Here is a 21,772-nt window from a genome sequence, read left to right as displayed (position 1 = left end):
CACCAATATGTTAAGCATTTCGAGATCATTTTGGATGAAAAGCAATATTTATCCAAATATCAGTTGGAAGAAATGTGTGTTTGTGGATGTCGCAGATGCAAACATGAATCACACAACAAACAACTCCCAGTTCAGTGGCATGCTGTGGGAATGTGGCACGCACAGCCATTACCAGAGAATCTCTAGTCCCTGAATTCTCCATCACTGCACCCATGATTGACCAGCTCTGCTCATGCAACAACCCAGGTACAGTAGGTCCACCTGAGGGATCCTTTCTGAATCACAACAACTAGTTTCACGGAAAATACTGGACTTCACTGAGGACTCCTTAGCCCAATATCTGTCAGGAGGTAACCTGGGACCTCTGGTACAGTATCCAAGTAAACCTGCAATAGATTCATCGTGAGACTCTGTGTCACAGGTCTACACAACCGTCATTACAACATGGACAACAATCCATCAGAGAGCATCAAAGTACAGTGTTTCCTCACTAATCACGGTTCTGCCATGGCTGAGCTCCCTACAGTATAAATACAGTATACGAAAAACCACAAAGTGATTGCTAAGAGAACAAACAGCAGGCTGATAGTGCACCAGGGCATTATTGCCAACTTTATGACTTGACTTACTGTTTTCAATTTCCCTACAAAGTGTTACATTGGCAACATTTTCAGAGCTTTGTAGGCAAAACATCATGCCTTATTATAGCGAAGCCAGTGTTAGCATAATCACTTTATATTTCCGCATGAATATGTTCATCCCCACTCAAGAGTCACTGGGTAATTCCTGTTTAAATCTGGAATCAATGACAGACCACTGTGTCACCTGGTCTTATCTGATTAAGACATGTTGTGCCACAAGACCAGTCATCTGCCTAGCAGGGTTTTACACTGTCTAGATCTTAAAGCAGGGCAATGTCACGTCTGTGACTCTTTCAGCACACTGAGCCCTGTTTCACTCTCCCCCTCTAAATTCCTCTTTCTCTTTCCCTCGGTGGCAGGGAGATATCAGCCTGACAATCTGAGTCACCAGAGTGACAAATCCAGCTCACCCTGCTCTCACCAGGACTCGACCACCTTCGCCAGCAGGTCCAGGGCACGCATAACGCCCTCCCTTGACAGCAGATGACCACCAAAGGACCAGTCCTGTGCCTCAGCAGAGTTTTACTCTGTCTAGATTTCAGAGGTGGGTGATGTCACTTCTCATACTGAGCCCTGTTACACATTGGAAAAGATAAACACTTTGAGAGAGACTGATAATTTAAAGGCATTTTATGAACTCAAAAATAAGTTATGTGATATACGGGCCTTGAGATAAGTATGGCTATATTGAGAATAAAGATTTTTAGAATTCATGGAAATTTTGATAGGTATTTTTAAAGAGGGCTATTTTCATATTTTAAACTCCAAATACTGTACACACTCATCCCAGTGTTTTGTTTTTTGCTGTCAAAGCTTTTAACAAAGTTGTTACAGTGAGGTGCAGCAGAGCAGCAGTCAGCAATATCTGGATGAACGCCAGTGACATCGACACAGAAACGTGGCAAAAACATGAACACAATTCAGCATTTTTCATCAAAACGCATATCTGGAATTTGCATGACTCATACTTGCATTGGGCTAAATTTTGCATTGCAATGCCAAATTGTTACATAACTAGCTTTTGAAGAAGATAGTATGAACTGTTGGCCTTCAATGGGTAATTGAGTAGGAAGCATAGCTAATACCTCAGTAAGTATCTCTAACGAGGTCACTGCTCCTCTTATGATTCATTTGAGAGAGAGGGCTGACCCAGATAATTTAAATGAAGGAATTAATTCCTTCACTTCACTGCGACCTAAAGCTTCTACTCCAGACAGAAATCAACTTCTACAAGTTTGCTCACAAACGCAATGCAAAAGTAAAAAAAACTTTGGCAAGTGTCATAGATAATGAAATATAAAGAAATAATTGCAAAATGTTTTCAGGCCGTGGTACAATCAAAAACAAAATGTTTGCACTCAGAATCGAGCTCTTCATCAGGAACTGAGCTTACTCTCGGCTTTCACTCAGGTCCTTCATAAAATTTAGAGGTGAGCTGTCATCCTTGCAACGCTCTCTGGCTTTTGTCACTGTTTCTGTAGCAGTTTGTTTCAATTTTACAGGGTCGGGCTGCTGACCCGACGACCAAACCTCCTCCTTTCTCAGCGCGGGTTTGGGACCAGCCATGGCGGAGATAGTCACAGGAGAGCAGGTGTTGAAATAGTTGGAAAAGGCAACAAAAACGTGATATTGTAGATGGAAATACACATAAAACCGTATCTGGCAGATATTCTAAGTGACACCGATAAAGATGATTGCACACACTTCGGTTCCCTTTACATGTCAGTGTGAGATATAGTCCAGTCTCACATGTTCTCAGCTGCTCTGAGGGACAACACAAGCAAGCAGGTCACTGAGTGAATGTGGACCTACTCTGTGAAGAGGTTTGGTAAGGTAAGAAGATAAAGGTTTGTCAATGTGAACTGAAAATGAAAGCATGGCCAGGGATCATTCAGCTTATTTTCCCTAACTCCTCAATTCAGTCCATATTCCACACTTTTTGAAGGACTTTTTGGCTTGCCTTAAAACGGGACTCTGAAAAACAGACACTGAAATTGCAACTCGGTCCCTCCAGAGGTAAAATGGGTTTGTTTCTTTGCATCACAACCACACTGTTATAAAACTAATTATCATATGAAAACTTCAGGACCACAGGCCAAAGTCTTCTGTATCAAGGTGAACTGAGCATCAGCATTACTTTTAACTGCAAAAAATTCAAAAGGTTATTAGAAGAAAAATGGAAAAATGTTTTTTTGCAACAGATTGACATTTTATTGAACAAAAATGACATATAGTACAGCAGGTAATTTATTACACTGATTAATACTGTAGTTGTTGAAAGGATCGATCAGCTGGGGGTTCACTGTTAAATCACAGGACATGAGCAGAGTAGCGCTGTGCAGCCAGGTTGACCTCAACTGCAGCAGGTGGTGTTCTGAAGGGACAAGACACTCCTGTCCAGACCATCACACTTTGATCTCCCCATTGATTGGTCTGGTGTATACATCAGCTAGAGCATCATACTGCGCTTCTGTGGTACAATCACTGATGTCTATTTAGGTCACTTACATAAACCTTGATTTATCCCTAGAGAGGATCTGGTATCACTGCAGGCAATTTTAGTTTTATTGGAACGCCTGAAGTTTTTTTTCCAATACACTGAAGAAACAGAGGCTATGGGGTATCGCACGTCCTTTTTGTAAGAATTTTCTGTTCTTTCCATCTTAGTCTTTCTTGATTTTCAGCGGATTTGATATTACAAAGGTTACATTTCCTCATCACCTCTGCCCATTTGATTCTCTCATGTAAGAAGCGATTTAGTGCTTATGCCATGCTACTTGGGCACAGGCCCATAAACTATGAAGATTTCCCACCACAGATTCACAACTCTTTCCCTAAAGCTACAACAAAATATACAGTATCTTCAAAAGTGGTTTAACAGGTCTCATTCCTCTCTATTATTAACTCTTTCTTCACAAATTTCTTAGTTAACCCCTTCATCCTTCATCACAAGAGGGTCACAGCAACATTTATGCTCATATCCCATGTCCTAGTGAACATTTATGCTAATTTTAGGTGATATTATAAGAGCAGTAAGACTGTAAGCTCTTAAAGGAGTGTAGGTTTTGAGAGAGAGTGGCCTGTTCAATTACAGACAACAGAAAACTGAAATTGATGGTGATAGTGTCATTAATACACCACTGTGACTTCCCCCAGTAAATATTTTAATTGAGCACAGAATCTCATCCATTCATCTATGATTGACAGCTTTAGTATTGTCAGGTAAGCCTTTAATTTTCGCATCAGATCTCACTTTCCAAGACTATATGATTGCATTGAATTTTGCCTTATTGATATTTATATTGTGAATATTAACAAATCCGGTGTTTTTCTCATTGTTGATTATTATTGTCGTTCACCACAACATGAAATCCATTGTCCTCAAAATAATTCCTGCTTTGCATGTAGTGTATCAGCCAACGTGACTCTGCAGCTGAAAGTTTCTTTGCGCTTATTTCTGGAATAAAGAGCAAGGTCTGTCAGAGTGGAAATAGCGAAACAGAAGCACAAGGAAAAGAAGGGAACTAGAAGTAAGTGTAAACACAAACACCCAAACGTATTCTCACTTAAATATTGTAACCATATGTACAGGGCATGTGAATTGAATGTCCCCAAAAAGGAGAAAACCGCTAATGTTGGCCTCAAAGGAAAAAATCTTGGTCAAGTGACCTTACTTATCAATTAACCGAATGACTCAGCTATCCTACACCTACAAATACGTGACTCAGGGTAGTGCTGTTCATGCTAACGTCCCCATGCGGAAGAGCTGGCCAACTTGTAGGTGGAGCTGGTATTAATCTGTCTTTGATCTATAGGATGTGCAGCCATTGTTTTAGGTTAAGAATACTTTGTTTCCCATGAACAAAGAAATTAGCAGCTTCTTTGATCTGGCAGGAAAGAGAGGCAATGATAATTCCGAGGTTCTTAGTTTTTAACATGCTGAGAACTATGGCAATAAAAAGGAGATGTACATTTTCTTCGTAGATGCCCAAATCATCCCTTCACCATAATTCTAAGGTAAAAGACCAATACATGAAGGTAATTCAAACCAAATCGAATTGATTATTCAAAGTTTTTCCTTGATACATTCTACATGTATGATGTTGGACTCATGAGCTGTAATATATTGATTTCCAGCCCCAGGCCTGGAGGAAAACTCTGTCTGCTGGTTTTCATTCCAGCTGAGCTACATCTGCACTGCTAACCGATGACTTCATTGATCTGCTCGCTTGTTTTTGTTTTTAACTTGTGTGTTTGGCCATTTCTGAGTTTCACAAATATCCAATCGTACTGTTTCCAAACAACTTCAGCGTAAAGAATGTTACGCAACTTGTGGTTATTTCTCCCTAAACAGGTCTCACTTGTTGGTTGATTTACGATGACCAGATCCAGACGGAAATTCATCAGCAGCTCCCACAGAGAGAGCCTTTTCCTTCTGCAGAGGTCTAGTCCGTCACATTTCAAACAACACACCCGAATGAGGGCAGTTCTGAAAGTCAGAAATTGGTACAGGGTTGATACCAATTACAAATCCCATTAGAACCTTTAAGAGCTCAAAGAAAAATGTATAAATATGCACCTGTCACGAACTGTATTCCTATGAGCAACTCTCGCTGCCAACACCCACGCAGTTATTAATCAATTGTCATTCCTCACGCTCTTCCCTATTTATACCCTCTCACTCCACTCAGTCCCCGCTCAGTATTGAGAAGGACTCTTCGGCTTTCTCTGGTGCGCACTACAACTCTCGACCTGATTTTTGACTACCCGACCTTGTTTCCTCCTGCTTCAAATCCGTCTCGCTTCTCATTTTGGATTTGGATTCACTTGACCTGACTCTTTCGGCTACCCGACCTAGTTCTTTTGACTCGACTACTACTTTTTTTACTTTGGCCTTTGGGATTTGGATGCCAATCGGTAGCAATAACCTTCTGTCCCAGCGCCAAATAGGGTCCAACCTGGTGCCCCTAACGCCTTCTCTGACAGCACCAAATGGAAGACTGAAATCAACTAGCCTGTGATTAAGAGCTCGACTGGAGCAAGAACCAGAAGACACAAAGGAATAGATCTGGATCCACTACTGCAATATATTCTGTACCCAATCCTGTGACCTCCTGCTTCAGCAAAAATCTTTTCTTCAGTGTTTTGGATTGACTGCTGTACTGGTCTTGCAGCTTAAATAGAGAAGAAGAGAAAAAAAGAATAAACAACAGTTGGTTATTTTTACAAAAAACTCTTAAGGGGGAACTGCAACTCTAGTTTTATATTTTGGGGTTAAAAAGAATCAGCATTGATGAGTTCATTTCGAACCACAATAAAGGTAAACTGTACACAGTAACTTGTAAAACCTCATTTTCACATCACAAAACAGAAAAAAATTCCAGGTATGTACAGCACCATGTTCTGTGATTCAGAATGAGACAACAAAACTTCCAGTGAGGTGTTGCAGCCCTATGACATTGTAAAGAAGCAGGCTTGTGAATACATCTCTTTTAATCCAATAGAAATGTTGCTTTCAATTTTGAGATGATTTTGCCGACCAATACTACTAACTTGTTAAATCTGCACACAGATCACATTGGAATGTTTCTGCAGTGAGATATTTGCTGCACAGCCTGTACTTATTTGTTTGTATATTGCATTACATTAGTCGTTATCATCCTGCAGCTCACAACTGGCAGCCCACTGCAGCTAAGCAGGTGTGAGCCTGGTCAGTACCTGGATGGGAGACCTCCTGGGAAAAACTGAGGTTGCTGGTGGAAGAGGTGTTAGTGGGGCCAGCTGGGGGTGCTCACACTGTGGTGATGGGACACTATACTGTTGCAACGCTCCATGGCATCAAGGCATCATGGCCATCTACTGCAACCAAGGAAGTCTCCAGTCGTAATGACTACTTATACCACTGGACCCAGGCTTCTGAGGTTGAGAGAGTGGGACTGCCCCAGTGCAACGGCTTTCCCACTTCTAAAAGCTCTCCCACACAGGTTTCTTCATGCAGCTCACCTTCCAAACAGATGAGCTGCACAGAGTACAACCGTCATCGTCAGACACGACGGACAACCATCATTAGTCATTATAGTAACTAGCGAGCAGGAAGGGCCACTTCATGTCACCATTTGTGGGAACTCAAATTTGCAACAACATGGTGACTAACAGTACTTTTATGAAGTTCACAATTCTGTGCTTAATTTGAAATTCCTAAAAAATGTTAATGAATATATTTTGTTACCAAGATTTAATAACCGGTCTGAGAAATTGGGACTGCAGGTCCCCTTTAAGTCAAGTGAAAATGTACATTTCCCCATAGCTGCTCAATCCTTATTGCGTTATTTTAGAATTGCCTGTTCTAAAAATTGTTTTTAGCAACGGACAGTCCCACAGCATGCAAATATGTAGTTTATGCTACACCCTTCATACACTGAAATTTTCCTGAAGTCAGTGGAACTACCAGGAACTGCTTATTGGAGACAGAGAGGCAGGCAGATTATGTAACAGCTCCTTTTAATGCCTGAGGTTTCACACCTATTGTAATATTGAATGGACTTCCTGACTGGGATTTTCTAGCAGCACATGTGCAATGTCCTTGTTTTTTTCTCTTTCATAATACCATCGCAGGCTGTATTCTCTGGACAGTCATCTTGTTGGAAGATACATGATATAAGAAGATTTTTTTTAATGGAAACTTTTCTTAGAATGGAATGGAGGGAGCAGCACAGTGGCACAGTGTTGGGGCCCTGGGTTCAATTCCACACGTGGAGTACTATCTGTGTGGAGTTTATATATTCTCCCTGTGTTCACTTGGGTACCTCCCACAGTCCAAAAACACGATGGCAGGAAATTTGTCCCCGGTGCACAGGGTATATTTTGCCTTGCGTCTGTTGCTTGCCAGGATAGGCTCCTGCTCTCCCACAACACTGAATTGCTAGAAGTGGTTAGAAAAGTGGAATGATGGAATTGTGGGATGAATGATGTCATTTTACTTCAGATGTTTTGCATTCAATTCATAACTGATACTTCCAAGATATCATTACACATCTTCCTACTGATTTAAAGGTAATCTAGTTACTGTGTTGAGTTACAAAAGTTTTATTTTGATTTAGGTGTCTACCTAGTTCAATAGAAATGACTGCTTCCTTTTTGGCTCTTGTTTACCAGTTTTTCTCCATTTTTCTTTGCTAATGAACTGACATTCCAAGGCATACTGTCCTATTTGATTAATAATAAAAGATCATATCGTATTTTTGGACAATTTGCAATATTTTCTACAATAATGTACTGTACGTATTACAAGCACAATAATTGGAATTGATTAATATTATTTGGATCATATAGAAACTTAAATACATTACAGTTTTTAATAAATACATTATTATCAAAGTATGAAAGACTATATTGCTATTAAGTTTAATGTAGTTATTTTGCTTGAGACTCTCTTCTGCTCAACCATTATGAATGTTTGTATAGTATCTCTTAACAAACACTTTTGTTGTTTCCTTTTATTAATCAAGAATGTCATATAGTTTCATTACAGGAGGTATTGCTTCAGATGCAACATGACCTGCTTGAAATAGCTTCTGATGGTCTCTGTTGTATCACTTGCAAAGAAAATTAACTGTCCTGTAGAATGGCAGTATGTTGCAGTCCAGATCCTGTAGAATGACTTCATCTTTTGTTTTTTGTCTCATAATTAATTAATTAGGTTTTTCAAATGCTTTATTAAACTATTTTCTTTCTTAAGAATTAGGAAAAAAATGTTTCAAACTTAAAAAAGCGTGATGAAGTTAGAAATCAACCTTTTAGCAGCTGCTGACTGAGAATTCCTCTGAATTAGGACTGCCTTTCCAGAAACTAGGGGAAATTAAGCAGCTGCACCTACACACGTCTAAGTGTTCGTTATCGGTGTGATTGATATATGGTCAATGTGAGGTGATGGCTGTGTGAGAAAGCCACAATCTTGGCTCATCTTGAGCCAGGATGGTTGATGGTTTATTGAGAGAACCTGTGTGAAAGAGATACAGCTGCTCTGGATGACCTATTAGTCCTCAGATGGAGTGAAATTCCACATGAGGGAACTGAGCTGGTAGGATAGGCCAATGTATAATTGGTCACTCTTCGGGGCTAATTTAGAGGCTTATAAGAACATCCAGGAGGATAAAAAGCATTTTAGATTTTGGTGTGGAAAGAAGGAGTGTAAGAGAGGGCTAGAGAAGAGGGTGTAATTGTAAAGAGATTAGCTGGCCTACAGACCTGTGGGTGTTAGAAAATGGTTTAAGTCCATACTGAGCACTGTCTCAGGGACAGACCGAGTGGTACAGTAGTTCTACTGGGAGGCTCGACGAGGATAAAATTAGGTGTGCTGGAACAGGGAGGGTCAATTTAATCAGTGCTTTGGGAGACTTTAGGTTCTGAAGAAGTATGGCATAGCTTGTCAATATTGCAGTGTTGCCTACTGTCATAGTTGAGACTGGAGTCCCAGCTGTAACCTGAATCCCCTAAATATTCAATGTTTTAAAGATCTCCACATTTGAATGGAAGCTGGCTGGTGTAGTGTCAAATATGCAAGTTCTGATTTGAAAAGTGCTGCCCTGGCTGAACAGAACCAGCTAGAACAGTTATTTAATCGTTAATAATCTGGTCCTCGGTGAAGAGGAACATTGAGTTCTCTGGTGCCTGCTGGTTAAGAGAAGTGGGACATCAGTGTGGGGTGCTCTAGTGCCAGGGGGATGCTGGAGGTTATCAGAAGCTTTGTATAACTGAGTGAAAGTTCTTGTAAAAAACACTAACTGCAGTTTTCAATGGAAGTGAGTAAACTCAAATTGAGAGGGAACAGGACCAACTTCTGAGGGGGTCAACACATTAGATTTAAGATTCTGAAGGAGAGACCAGTCAGACTGCAAATGTGATTTCTTGGCTTTCTGTGGCTGAGTATGCCAGGATCTTCCCATGCATTCTTATGTTTCTACAAAACTAAATCAGACCAGTCTTTCATCTTTATGTCTTCAGACATCTTTTTTTTAAAAAGGTGCATGGGAGCAAAATCAAATGAAACAGATGGCAGTATGCAATGAGTCTGTTTCCTGAAGTTGTGAGATTTCAGCATGAATCTGAGCAGGCAAGCACTTGAATTGTATGTTTAACAAACCTCTTCCACAATGTGTGTGTGGGAGAAACCTTATTCTACTGCATCAAAAATAACTAGGTGATGTAGTGAATTTTTGGTATATGAATAAATTACAAATCTGGTTTTAAAGGCTCTAATGGATAAATGTTGCCATATTTCATATTTTTGTAGTGTAGATACTAATACAGTTGTTTGTAGTAGTGATGCAGAATGAATTTGAATGACATACAATAGTTACTTCAAGACAATATCATGATGCCATAATTATATAATTAGCTCTCTGATTGCAGCTGTGATTACAACATAGCATGTTCTTAAGCATCTTGCTGTTGAATACTGACTTTTATGAAGTGTTTGGGAGGAGGTCAAACCCTAGTCTCATCTTCTTTCAGCTCTCCCACCTCTCGGTCATCACGGGAGTTCTGACAGCCTCGTCCTCACAGACAGGGTGTTGTTCTCTTGGCTGTCTAGCTGAACCATTACAGCCAGTTAATTCAAAACATGCCCCTACTGCAACTTAAATTAGGGATTAACTGAGCTTTTAAAGAAAATCACAAAAATATGAGGTTAAAGGTATTGGACTTTTTTTTTCACCCTAATGACCCATGAAGCTATGATATTTCCAAAACAAGGTTTTCTTCCTCTTTCTTTAAAGGGACTGTCACTGAATCGTGTGACAGTGTCCAGCGACAAAGTAATGAAGACACAGCCGTCTGAACGGGAGCTACAGTACATTTCACTGCAGAGTGAAGTCACGTGCATTTTTGATGTTCTTTCTTGTATAATCAAGTGCTAAAAAAGTGTTTGAATACCCATTAATTTTAATTTAATATTTAATACATTTCAGTGTATGATTACATCATTGGAGCAAGTGGGCTATATCTGTCAAACCCTTACCACCACACCACCAACAACTCGGTTAAATGGAAGCACCTCACCTGACATTTGACTTGGCCATTTTACAACTGATAGGTGGTTTATAAACTTTTTTTTTCTTTTTAAGAAGTGCATAAATTGGTGCAGCATAAAAATCTTTATTTAATGAGTTTTTGTCAGGTGAAGATGTATATTCTCTTTATTTGATGGATTTTTCAACAAAGGTTCGGGAGAGATGACTGCCACCAAGGTCTCTCTCATCCCAGCAGCCTTAACGTGTCATCGTCCTGGGAAAAAGAATCAGAGGGGTGAAACAGGCACCTGTGTCCCCAAGACTCCACAGAGACTTGGCTGGGATGTGCATTTTGAAATTTCAGAAATTGCCACAGTACTTTTTTCTTCTTTTTATGTATCTTTCCGATAAATCAGTACATTAACTCATTGATAAATGGTTAAATCAATAAAACAACCGTCTCTCCTTCTGCCACTGTCAACTAGCAAAACAAACTGCTATTTGTAAACAGAATTAGAAACAAAATCTACGATCTTCAGAACGTATATTATTTTTATTGTTATAATATTGTATATTTTATTATTATATTGTTGTATATTTTATTATAAAATATGCAAGTTAGTATAGTAATGTGAAAAAATTACAACCTCTTAAGATTTTATGATTACCTTCTTAACTGATATGGAAGTAGTAAGGGTGCACTTGCTTTTTTTATACAAGGCTGCTGAATTTTGGCTTTTTTTGGATTTTGTACAATTAACAATGACAAAGCAAAATGTGTGCGTGTTATTCGTCACTTGAGGTTAGATTTATCTACTGTTGGGACTTGGTGAGGACTACAGTAGATGAAGGTCAGATATGTTTTAACATTGTATGTACAGTAAAACCATAGAATTGAAGGGTATATACAGATATATATGACTGTATTAGATATCTTACTGTATATTCTCCCCAAGAATTCCAAAGTGCAAACTCATAATCACCCTTTCTCCACACACAAACCAGAAAAACTCCTAATGAACCGAACCTACTGAAAATGGAAAATGTATGCAACTCTTCAATTACCAAAGTACTTGTAAAATCACAATGTAGCCCACTTTTGCTAACAGTCCAGGATGCCGACCATGTCTGTATTTGACTCTTATGTGTCTCAGACCAAATGGAAAAAAAAATCTGCACATTCAGTACAGGTGAAATTCAGATGATTTTTATTTCAATTAAGTAGAAACCTTCCTAAGATCATACAGAATCAATTTTCCCTAATTGGAATTATTTCATCATCAGCACTTTCTAATACAATTCCTACAGCACTGATTTCAGTATTGTTATAAAAGCAGCTCCATACAAACAAATAAAATAAAACAGTAATAAATATCAATAACAACATCAGTAATAATATCATTAATAATAACAAAAAGATAATAAATACAGGATACCTTTAAATTTCTTAGAATAAATTAATAGAAATAAATACCTCTATGTATGGACAGCATAAATATGTTTTCAACAATGCTTTTATAATGCATTTACTCATGCTTAAAAATAAATAGCTTCAAAGGAAATACATGTAAACACTGAAAGGGTAATACAGTACTAATTCTAATCATGTGAATTCAACTGCCTTTCAAAGCTATATATTTTTAAACTAAAATTAAAACAGAAGGGAAAATAAGCCCACTATTATATTTTGGTTCTTAAAAGTTAAAAAATAAAACCATGGTTTACTACTCATTAAAAAAATGTATTTTTTTTAAAAAAATCTGCGATTCATTGCTAGAATTTTCAGTTATATGCAGATAAGTCAGCTGCGTATGCTGATACATTTATATTGCCCGTAACAATAAATTTAACAACAATTTCCTCAAAACCAGTAAGGAGAGTATACAGTACATATCTTCTTCATTTAGTCCTTTTCTTTGCAGAATCTCGAGAGGTATTCAAACAGAATGTCAATTTCTCCAATTGCCTTGTTCTCTCCCTTGTTTCCAAGCTGTAAGAGAGTTTTTAAAATTACCATACAACCTCACTCTCCATATCCCTGACATACGTGATATTAGAAGAGCTGTAGTTCGGTTAGATAGCATAAACGAATCGCGGATATGCATATTAATTATTTTTGCCAAATGCCAAAGCTACTAGAGACGCATCTGTCTCTCGATTTTCATATTGCTCTTTTGTGGCTTTGACTTCATGCCGCCGAAGAGCGGATGCTTTGCAAACAATTGCAATGCTGCATGCTCTTGACAAACACCACAACGTTGTCTGGGGTGCTTCCTTCTTAGACAGAACTGTAATACAAACGATGAGGCGACTTTCACTGCGCTTACCTTGAAGAACGTCTCTTTGAAAGTCTGGATATGCTTATGATTCTCCACATGTTTAACCACCTAGAAAATAATAAAACGTTTCGATAAGCAAAAAAATACAGAACTAGCCCCTAATCCATACACTTTCTAATTGCTTTATTCAGTACTGGGTCAAAGGAGAGCTGGGATACACCCTAGAGAGGATGCCAGTCCATCGCAGGGCACACACACACACACCAGGACCAGTTTTCCCAGAAGGGATTTAATCTACCAGTATGTGTTTGGACTGTGGAGGGAAATCGGGGCTCCCGAAGGAAACCCACTTGAACAAGGGGAGAAGATGCAAACTCCAAGCAGGGTCTTTAGCGCTGCGACATGGCAATGCTAAAACTGCGCTACCGTGCCGCCTCTACAGAGCCACCTTGTGTCATATACAACCTCTTGTTCTCTTTCAGATACAGATCTTAAAGGGCATGATAACGCTTTCTTTCTAGATTTGTGGTTTGCTTATCTCTGCCAGTTGGCATCACTTTTTATGTTATCAGCTACCAGTCACTGGAGATTTTAGAGCTATCAGCTCATCTTACACTGCTGTACCTCTACAGTGCGAAACCCTGAACTAAATATTATTTTTTTCAGCTGCACCTGTCCGCCTGTTTCTTAATCTGAATGGTATGCTAGTGCTTTTTAACAGCCGTTTTCTGGTTGTGGCAAACAGGTAGAATATTTTAAAATGACAAAAATAATACAATAATACTTACGCAACCCTGCTGTTTCAAGTCTGTGCTTATCCTGTGAAGATCACTTGTCACTGTGGATAGGTGTGGGTACTTGACTTCTGTGGTCAACACATTCCTCAGGTAGAATTCAAGGATATTGACGTGTAGGCAGCAAATATACAGGTCCTAAAAGAATATATATACAGTATAAATGTATATGTGGATTCATTTGAAAAAAAAATTAAACTATTGCTCAATAATAATTTAGCAAAACTTTAGGAAATTAATAAAACAAGTAATTATCATTACCGTCATATCTGTGTAGTTAGTTGGGAGATTAATCAGTCTCGTGTCGGTATCTTTATCATGCTTCTGCGCCTGTCAGAAGAATACAGTGCACCCTTAAGCATATTATTGATTATAAAAGGACATTGATTATGCAAAAAAATATATATTGGTACATCATTTTAAGTGTACAAAGTACAAATGTACAGATTGTATAAAAATACAATCCACTTATTGGATGCACATCAATGCAAATACGACTTCAAAGTAAGCAATACACAGAACTGTGCGTGGGTACAGAAATAACTAGACAGAAGAAGGCTGTGATGACGCTCAATGACACAAACTCCAGAAGACCATGACACGCTTTCACTTACAGCCCTAGCCATTTCGTTGACGCGCTGTCTCGGCTGCAGTCTATCTAGTGGTGGGCTGCGGACAACTCCAGTCTTCGGGTTTTTTAAATTGTGGGGCGCTGCGCCACACGCCACATAACAGCAAAGTATAACGGCAGCAAATACTAAGCACTTCATGTTTGGTTCGGTGATCTTCCTCAGTGTACCGCGAGAGGACCTGCAAGAATAAACAAATGTTGAAGTAAATGCATAACAGTGGCAATTTTACCAAAACTTCAAGCTTACCTGCCAAAAGATTAATTATTCTGACAACAACAGATAGATCAAAGAGGATTAATCAAAAGACAGAGCAAACGTAAATTGATTTCTCAAGTCAATTCCTACCTGTTGGGTTTGTGTTTTTACCCTTTTGCGATTTTGACCTGTCTGAGAAAGTATTTATATTGTCAAGGCATGGCCCAGATCTCTTTTATAACGTCATAGTGCCGCTTGTGGTCTTATCTTTCTCTGAAATTACCACGCGTGGAAGAATACCGCTACACGTTTACCCCCCAAATTCAGTGTATCCAGGTCAGCAGAAAACAGTGGTTTAGAGCGCATCAGAACTTCAAGAGAGCAAAAAAAAAGTAATATAGGGGTGAAACGGAAGTTCTGGCGATTTTTTTCCAATCGTTTTAGCTGCATCATTATTTGATTTGTATATTTTAATTACCGCATAATTATTAGAATGTTGCAGTGACCTATATTACTTATTCCTGTTACACCAATTTTTGATACCGAATACCGGTTTACCGAAACACTGCTGACTAAGCAAAGTAGCTACCTTCGCTTCTCTTAGTACGATCTCAAAGCATTCCATAAATGTAAATAGTTAATATGAGTAGCATGATAAACGTTTTTAAGCATTTTAATAACATAAATAGAACAAGTATTAGAGGTACACATATACAGTAAAACCTTCAAGACTTCTCCATAGTGCAAATATCAGCGTGAATAGGCAATTCGGCCCATCTAGTCCCTTTAGTTAGTAGTTCATTGATCCAAGAACTTCATCCAGCCGTTTCTTGAAAGAACCCAAGGTATCGGTTTCAGCCAAATGGCTGGGAAGTTTGTTCCATATTCCCACAATTCTTTGGATAAAGTGCCTCCCATTGTCAATTTTATGTTTGCGTTCTCTGGTAATTACAAAAAAATCTCAATAACATAACTGAAATAATTTTTTCACTAATATAACATATTTGAATATAGTGAAGATTCATCCAGTCGTAACAAAATGCCTAGTGGTGATAAATGAAGATCATACCAACATTAGCTATACTTGTCACTATCGTTATTTGAAAAGAAAAAAAGGTCATCAGTAATGAAATGTTGGTTACAACATGTAGTGTCCTCTCTGATGAAAACTTTAAGGTGTCGGTATGAATCCACAAAGTATTTTTTATTTGTATTTTTTCACATCTTTTGGCATTTATCATTGGCTTTTATGCAGAATTGTTTTGGAAATAATATATTTTAACACATTTTAATCCAGTATTTACATACTGCAGCAGAACACTTCATCACAATTAAAAGGTTACAAAAATGCCATTCAGTCCATCTTGCAGGGTTGGTAGATAGGAGCTAATTAACCTAAGAATCTCATCCAGCTGTTTCTTGAAAGAAGCCGGGTTATCTGTGTCTGCCACATGGCTCAGTAGTTTGTTCTACAGTCCCATCACCCTTTGGCTAAAGAAGTGTCACCTGTTCTCACTTTAAATTTCGCTTTCGCAAAGTGTCCACTTTGTGCTCTGTTTGTGTTTCACTGTCCGTTCAAAAGTAATTAAAGGAAGGACGTTCTGTCGAATGTATCAGAAAATTGAAAGTCAGAAAGTTCGAAAATGGACATCCAGTCTCTCCAAATATTATTTTTCTTACTTGAAATGTGCTGTTCATGTATTTGTTAAAAAAGTGGCGAATACAGGATGTCACCCGTACCCCGTCAGCATGAGGTCAATTCCAAGACTCATCAGGCTCGTCTTGATTGATATTTCACAGGTCTTTCTAACTCATAGGTAGGTGGATGGCAGTGCAGCCCAAGGAGAACACAGCCGTCAGAATGGGGGTTTTATTTGTGGTACCATGGTGGGAGACACATACACATGGGTGGGAAGCAAAGCTGCAACTCATCTTTAGCCTTCAAGCTCAGCAACACGTAAACTCAACCCCAAAACAGACTGAAACTATGTTTCCCTGAGGGCTTTGGGCTGCTAACTGAGCTCTTGCACTTGCCTGAGCCCTCAAGAATAAAGAATGCACTTACAGTCGCAGGCTAGTCACGAGCCCCAGGCTGCCACAACGTTCACGTTTTATTTGTTAGAGTTTCACGATTGTGCCTTTCCACACACTTCCTTGGCTCATCCTCTTCTTGCCCCAGGAGCCTCCTGGGTTGACGACTGGAGTGGATGAATGCATTTGCACGATCAACAACTGCGAACCGTGCTTCACTCAAGAGTACTGAAGAGTTAAAATGCTAAACCCTTTCTATTCTAGGACACATTTATTTATGTAATCCCATTTATGCATAAACCAGCACAAACACCAGTAGCTGTGATGGTCCACTTGTGCTTCAATATCACAGAGTCCCCCTAGATACCAGGCAAATGCAACTGCTCCACTTCACACTCTAACAGTGCTGTGGGGTTTGTGCTGTGAACAATATTGGAGAGCACTGACAACACACGTTGTGTGGGAACAAGCTTAGTTTAACACCTGCCTTGATTGGCTGACCAGGCAGAAAAGGGTGGTAATTCTAGTTGATTGGCCCTGTGCTTAATTGGACATTCCTCAGGAGCAGGCGCAGTCAATATAACAGCAGTCAGGGGCAAAGGGCAGGGAGCTCTCCATAGTCATAGCTCCTGCAGTTGATGTGAGGGAGAGTGTATGAGTGATATTCTCAATTGTAGAGAGTTTAGATAGCACAGGAGTGTTTATTCAACTCCTGTGCCTTAACATCAGCTGCCAGACTGCAGCCCTAACACCAGTTTTAGGTTTGAAAAGTTAAAGAGTTGATGAAGACTTGCAAGGGCTTGTGGATTGGATTTAGTAAAGAAAGATGGATCCAGAGAGAATTTAGCATTTGTTTTTCTAGTATGTACTGTATTCCTGGTCTCAGTTGAATTTCCTGTAGTCTCTATTTAATAATAGACTAGTGTTTGTAGTTGGGAACTGGGAGTCAGTGGTTAAGTCTGATATGGTGTAACAGCAAGTCTTGAATGAGATGGGGAAATGTTTCTCCCAGTTAAGGGAAGACTGGCTGTGGATGGGACAGGTCAGCTGAATGTGTCAGGGGTTCCAGGGAATGAAAATGAAGAACTTCTTTTACAAGGCAGAGAAATGGAGAACAAAGAAGAGTTTGTCTGTTCCGGCACTTCCAGTGGAATAGAGGACTGTAGAGTCCTTCCACAGGAGAAGAGGAACTGTAGATCTTTTCGCTGACTAATACCTCTGTGATTAACTGTTTTTTTGGGCGGGGGACTGAGCAGCCTTTTCTAAAAGGGGACTGCTACATCCTATAAACCTGGAGGTATTCTGCGTGCCAACAGTGACAGACCACTTAAACGTACAGGTGTAATCTGCTGACATGCTAGCTCAGGGTTACAGTTTGGCAAATGAAGATTGCAAAAATTAGTCAATTTTTGGACTGATGATTAGAGAACTGTTAATGTAGTACCCATCCATGAAAAGGGGCAAGAAACTGTAATTATAGACAATTATGTCTATCTTCTGTAACATGTAAGATCATGAAAACAAAAAAAAGAACTGAGTTACAGGATCACCTACAGTATATGGATTATATAGTAGGGAATAGTTAGCATTGATTTAAGAAATGTAGATACTATATTACCTAACTGACTGATTTCTCTGAACAAGCAACAACAATGTATAAACATACGGCATAAGATATATAGTATTTAGATTTTGTGAAGGCTTTTGATAAAGTTCCTCTTAAATGATTAATTCCCCAAGTGCAGGAGGCAGGAAATCAGGGAAATGCAATTGTTTTGATTGAGAGTGGACTATTAAATTTAAACCAGAAAACAGATAAGAGGTGAAATTGGAGTGATTTAATTAGTGGAGTAGAGTAGACTAATCTGTACTAAGACTAGTCATGTTTTCAAATGATACCACATCAGGAGGATTTGCAAGCTGTATAAGCAGAAAATTAAATTAAAAAGTTCGTTAAAATTCAATACTGGGCACTCTTGGCAGATGTTTAATGTAGTTTAATGTAGTTTAATGTAGACAAGCACAGATTTTGCAAGCATTTAGCAAAAGGATAAAGTATAAATACAAAATGAGAAGCAAGTAAATGTTTATTCCATGGTGAAAAGAAAAGAAACAATATTTCGGCTGTGGTGACACCTGACACTTAAAAAAGGCTCTACAGCTGAAACGTTGTTTCTTTTCTTCTCTTTTCAGGAATAAACCTTTACAGCCTACAGTACACATGCTTCAAAATGAGAAACGCTGAGATAGAAAAGTTTTATTAATACAAAAGACATAAGTGCTTATGTTGATGCATCATTTACGTCTTCTAAATCAGTGGTTCTCAAACTGTTCCGCCAGGGACGTCCGCAGGGGTTCCGTGAGCGCTTACATAGGCTACAAGAAAAATCATGATTTGCTATCAATAACAAATGTGTTACGATGGCTTTGCGTGGCTCCAAGAAGTCTTCTTCAAATTCACTCTCTGAATAAATTTCTGTACTTTCGCTGCCAGAGCCAGAAGGTACCTCAAAGGTGTCGGATGAAATTCCCACTTCCATCTGCTCTTCTATCTTGTTTGGAGATAAAATGTTCGCCATTTCGCTTTCCGGCAAATCTAAAAAACATTCGCAATGAGAGAAAAAAGCGGTTTAGATCGCTTAGAAATTACTGCAACCACGAGAGGAACAAAATGTGAAAAACAATAAAAAAAAACTTCTAGCTTCACGTCACAAGAATATGAGAAGTTCATTGACCTGATTTCAGACTCTTCCTTACAATCAGCTTTTAATGAAGCGCAGTTGGCAGTTTTTGGTGCAGCTCCAAAAACGAATATCCAGTATTATCAGAGAAAGCTCTCTGACTGCAACTCACATCCATAACTCCAAATATAAAAAAAAATTGTAGAAGTAAGAGGCAAACGCATTCATTCCACCGAGATTATTCTGTTTCTGCTGGTTTGAAGTAAATGTTGATTATAAATGATCAGTCCTCTTAAAAAAAACCCGCAGGTCCCACTAATACCTCTTCCAGTAGCAACCACAGGTTCTCCCAGGAGTTCTCTTAACCAGGTACTGACTAGGCTCAGCCCTGCTTTGCTTCAATGGGTTACCAGTTGTGAGTTGTGATTATAAATGATTATAAATGAGTGAAATAAACTCAATGGGTTCATACAATGCTTACAGTTAAAACAAAAGCAATCGTTTCTTCATTAATTATTGACTAAATTGCCTCTGAATAGCAGTCCTGGAATACCTTTTGGAGAACACCATCATAGCTAATCCTGAAAAGTAAGAAAAAAGGTTGCTGGGGATCCGTGACATCATTGACAGAAAAGGGTTCTGTCATCAAAAAAGTTTAAGAATCACAGTTCTAAGCAAAGGAAGAAAGGAATTAAAAAGGCAAAAAATATTAGGATATAGTTAAGAGTGTAGAATTTAAATCAAGTGATGTTTTATTAAAATTGTTTAATGTAATTGTATTAAAAAATCAAGCAAGGAACATAATCTGTCTATGTGGAGTAACTTCATATAACAAAATAATCATACAGGTAATAAACAACTGTAAATTACAAAATTAAGGCAAATGAAGCCATGTTACAAAGTTATACCAGTTATACTCAACATGTCATGGAATTTAATAATGTTTTGAATGCATACTTATAACGTGGCATAAGTTATAACTTATAACACATACCCTACTGTACTTATAACATTCCTTTCTTGCACTATAAGCCATTGTTAATTTAAAAAAGAATATTTTTAAGTGCTTTTTTCCCCAGTGGTGAAACTGTAATGCATATGTTAGGGAGAAAATAGGCTCATGAGTTTTTATTTTGTTGAATAAGCAAAAAAACTGTTTTTGCTTGGTTTGATTTCTCACAGACTCTTTGGCATTTAATGTGCAACTGTGAACGTTTGCCACAACTACCAAATTGTCTCATGTTTGGCAGAAATGTTCACTGTCGTCTGTAACTGCAGTGTAATATGAAACCTCGATGAGGACACAAGCTAATTCGCATTCAGACACGGGAGGATGAAAATATTATCAGTATGAACTCAGTCCACTAAAAACTCCAACAGCTCTACAGATGAGTTTTGAATTTTTATTTCTTTCCTTGTAGCACCAGGACACTGTCTTATTTGTTATAAAGAAACGTAATACTAAGCAATAAATATACAGATTACTTTTACTACATATTGGAAAAATAACATTTACTATATATACCTGTACTGTATATGGTGTGGTATTTCATACTACTGTATGCTGAGACAGTTTCAGCAATGGTTTTAATTTGATTTATGAAGAAGTGGAGGTTGAAAAAAGTGTTCAACTCTTATATGCATTATATTTATGTGAACTCCAGACTTCAGAAAAGTACAGTTTATATATTGTTTTGCCTTCATTAACTTTTCACATTTTGTAATTCTTGCCTAACATCTAGAATTAAAATCATTCAACTGTGAGATACAGTATGTTAGTTAGTAGATAGACATTAGGGACATTACACTAATCTTGAGTAGAAGTGAGATAAACGTACCATAGGTTTGTCAGTGATTACATTCATATTAAGACTGAAGTGGCAAAAAAAACAGGGCGAACCCAAAGCAGAAAACTCTCCTCAATTCCAGAAAAGGTGTCACTAAGAGATATTGAAGGTGTTTTTTATCAGCAACCTGACTTTCTAAGGAATTTTGGTGTGATTCATTTACTCTTAAAGAGTATTAGGTTTGTGAATGACAAGTTGTACTATTTAAACTGCAGTAAATCCAAGGTCATTGTGTGGTCATTTCTCCTGCCGTTTTGAGATTCAAGGCGGCTTTTCTTGCTGAGTACACCATTTGAGTTCCCTTAAGAGCAGCTGGTAACCCTTGTTCTTCTATATTGATGCTGTCCAGAATCTACTGTAACAATCAAATAACCAATTTGTCATAGCTGCTAAGTCAGCAGTGAGCAAACCTGGCTCTGGAGAACCTGTGTTTCGGCAGGTATTCATTCCAACTCAGCCTTTAAAAAAGCTTAATAAAATCACTTTTGGCTTAATGGAACCAATTTAACAGCTTCTCCCAGCTCATCAGGTCATGCCGCTACATAGGCTATAGAAGATTTTTCTTTTGTGCTTTTCACTCTGTAAAATAGGAGTATACAACTGCAGTTCTGCTGGGACAAAATGCTTCTGGTTTTCATTTAACCATGGCCCTTGGAGAAGTG

General features: G+C 38.5%; 2 long non-coding RNA genes across 5 annotated transcripts in view; one reads left to right on the top strand and one right to left on the bottom strand.

Annotated features, from left to right (window-relative positions):
• The window catches only part of LOC107078055 (uncharacterized), a 105,160-nt gene extending 97,230 nt beyond the window's left edge, over nucleotides 1-7,930 (top strand). Inside the window, exons 4-6 of one of the 4 annotated variants that reach the window (XR_011190072.1) lie at nucleotides 1,001-4,171; nucleotides 4,626-4,679; nucleotides 4,779-7,930. This is a non-coding gene — a long non-coding RNA (uncharacterized lncRNA). Of the gene's footprint in view, nucleotides 1-1,000 lie in introns of all 4 variants that reach the window. The other 3 variants (XR_011190070.1, XR_011190071.1, XR_011190069.1) reach the window with 3 other exon arrangements.
• Nucleotides 7,931-13,984: 6,054 nt separating this feature from the next.
• On the bottom strand, nucleotides 13,985-14,769 carry LOC138240763 (uncharacterized). The gene is made up of 3 exons (XR_011190001.1): nucleotides 14,702-14,769; nucleotides 14,339-14,534; nucleotides 13,985-14,054 (listed from the first exon to the last, which is right to left on the bottom strand). It is a non-coding gene; the product is annotated as an uncharacterized lncRNA (long non-coding RNA).
• Nucleotides 14,770-21,772: the final 7,003 nt, after the last annotated feature.

This window comes from Lepisosteus oculatus, chromosome 7 (genome assembly GCF_040954835.1).
Source record: "Lepisosteus oculatus isolate fLepOcu1 chromosome 7, fLepOcu1.hap2, whole genome shotgun sequence".
NCBI lineage: Eukaryota > Metazoa > Chordata > Actinopteri > Semionotiformes > Lepisosteidae > Lepisosteus > Lepisosteus oculatus.
This window is presented reverse-complemented; position numbering and strand designations above follow the sequence as displayed.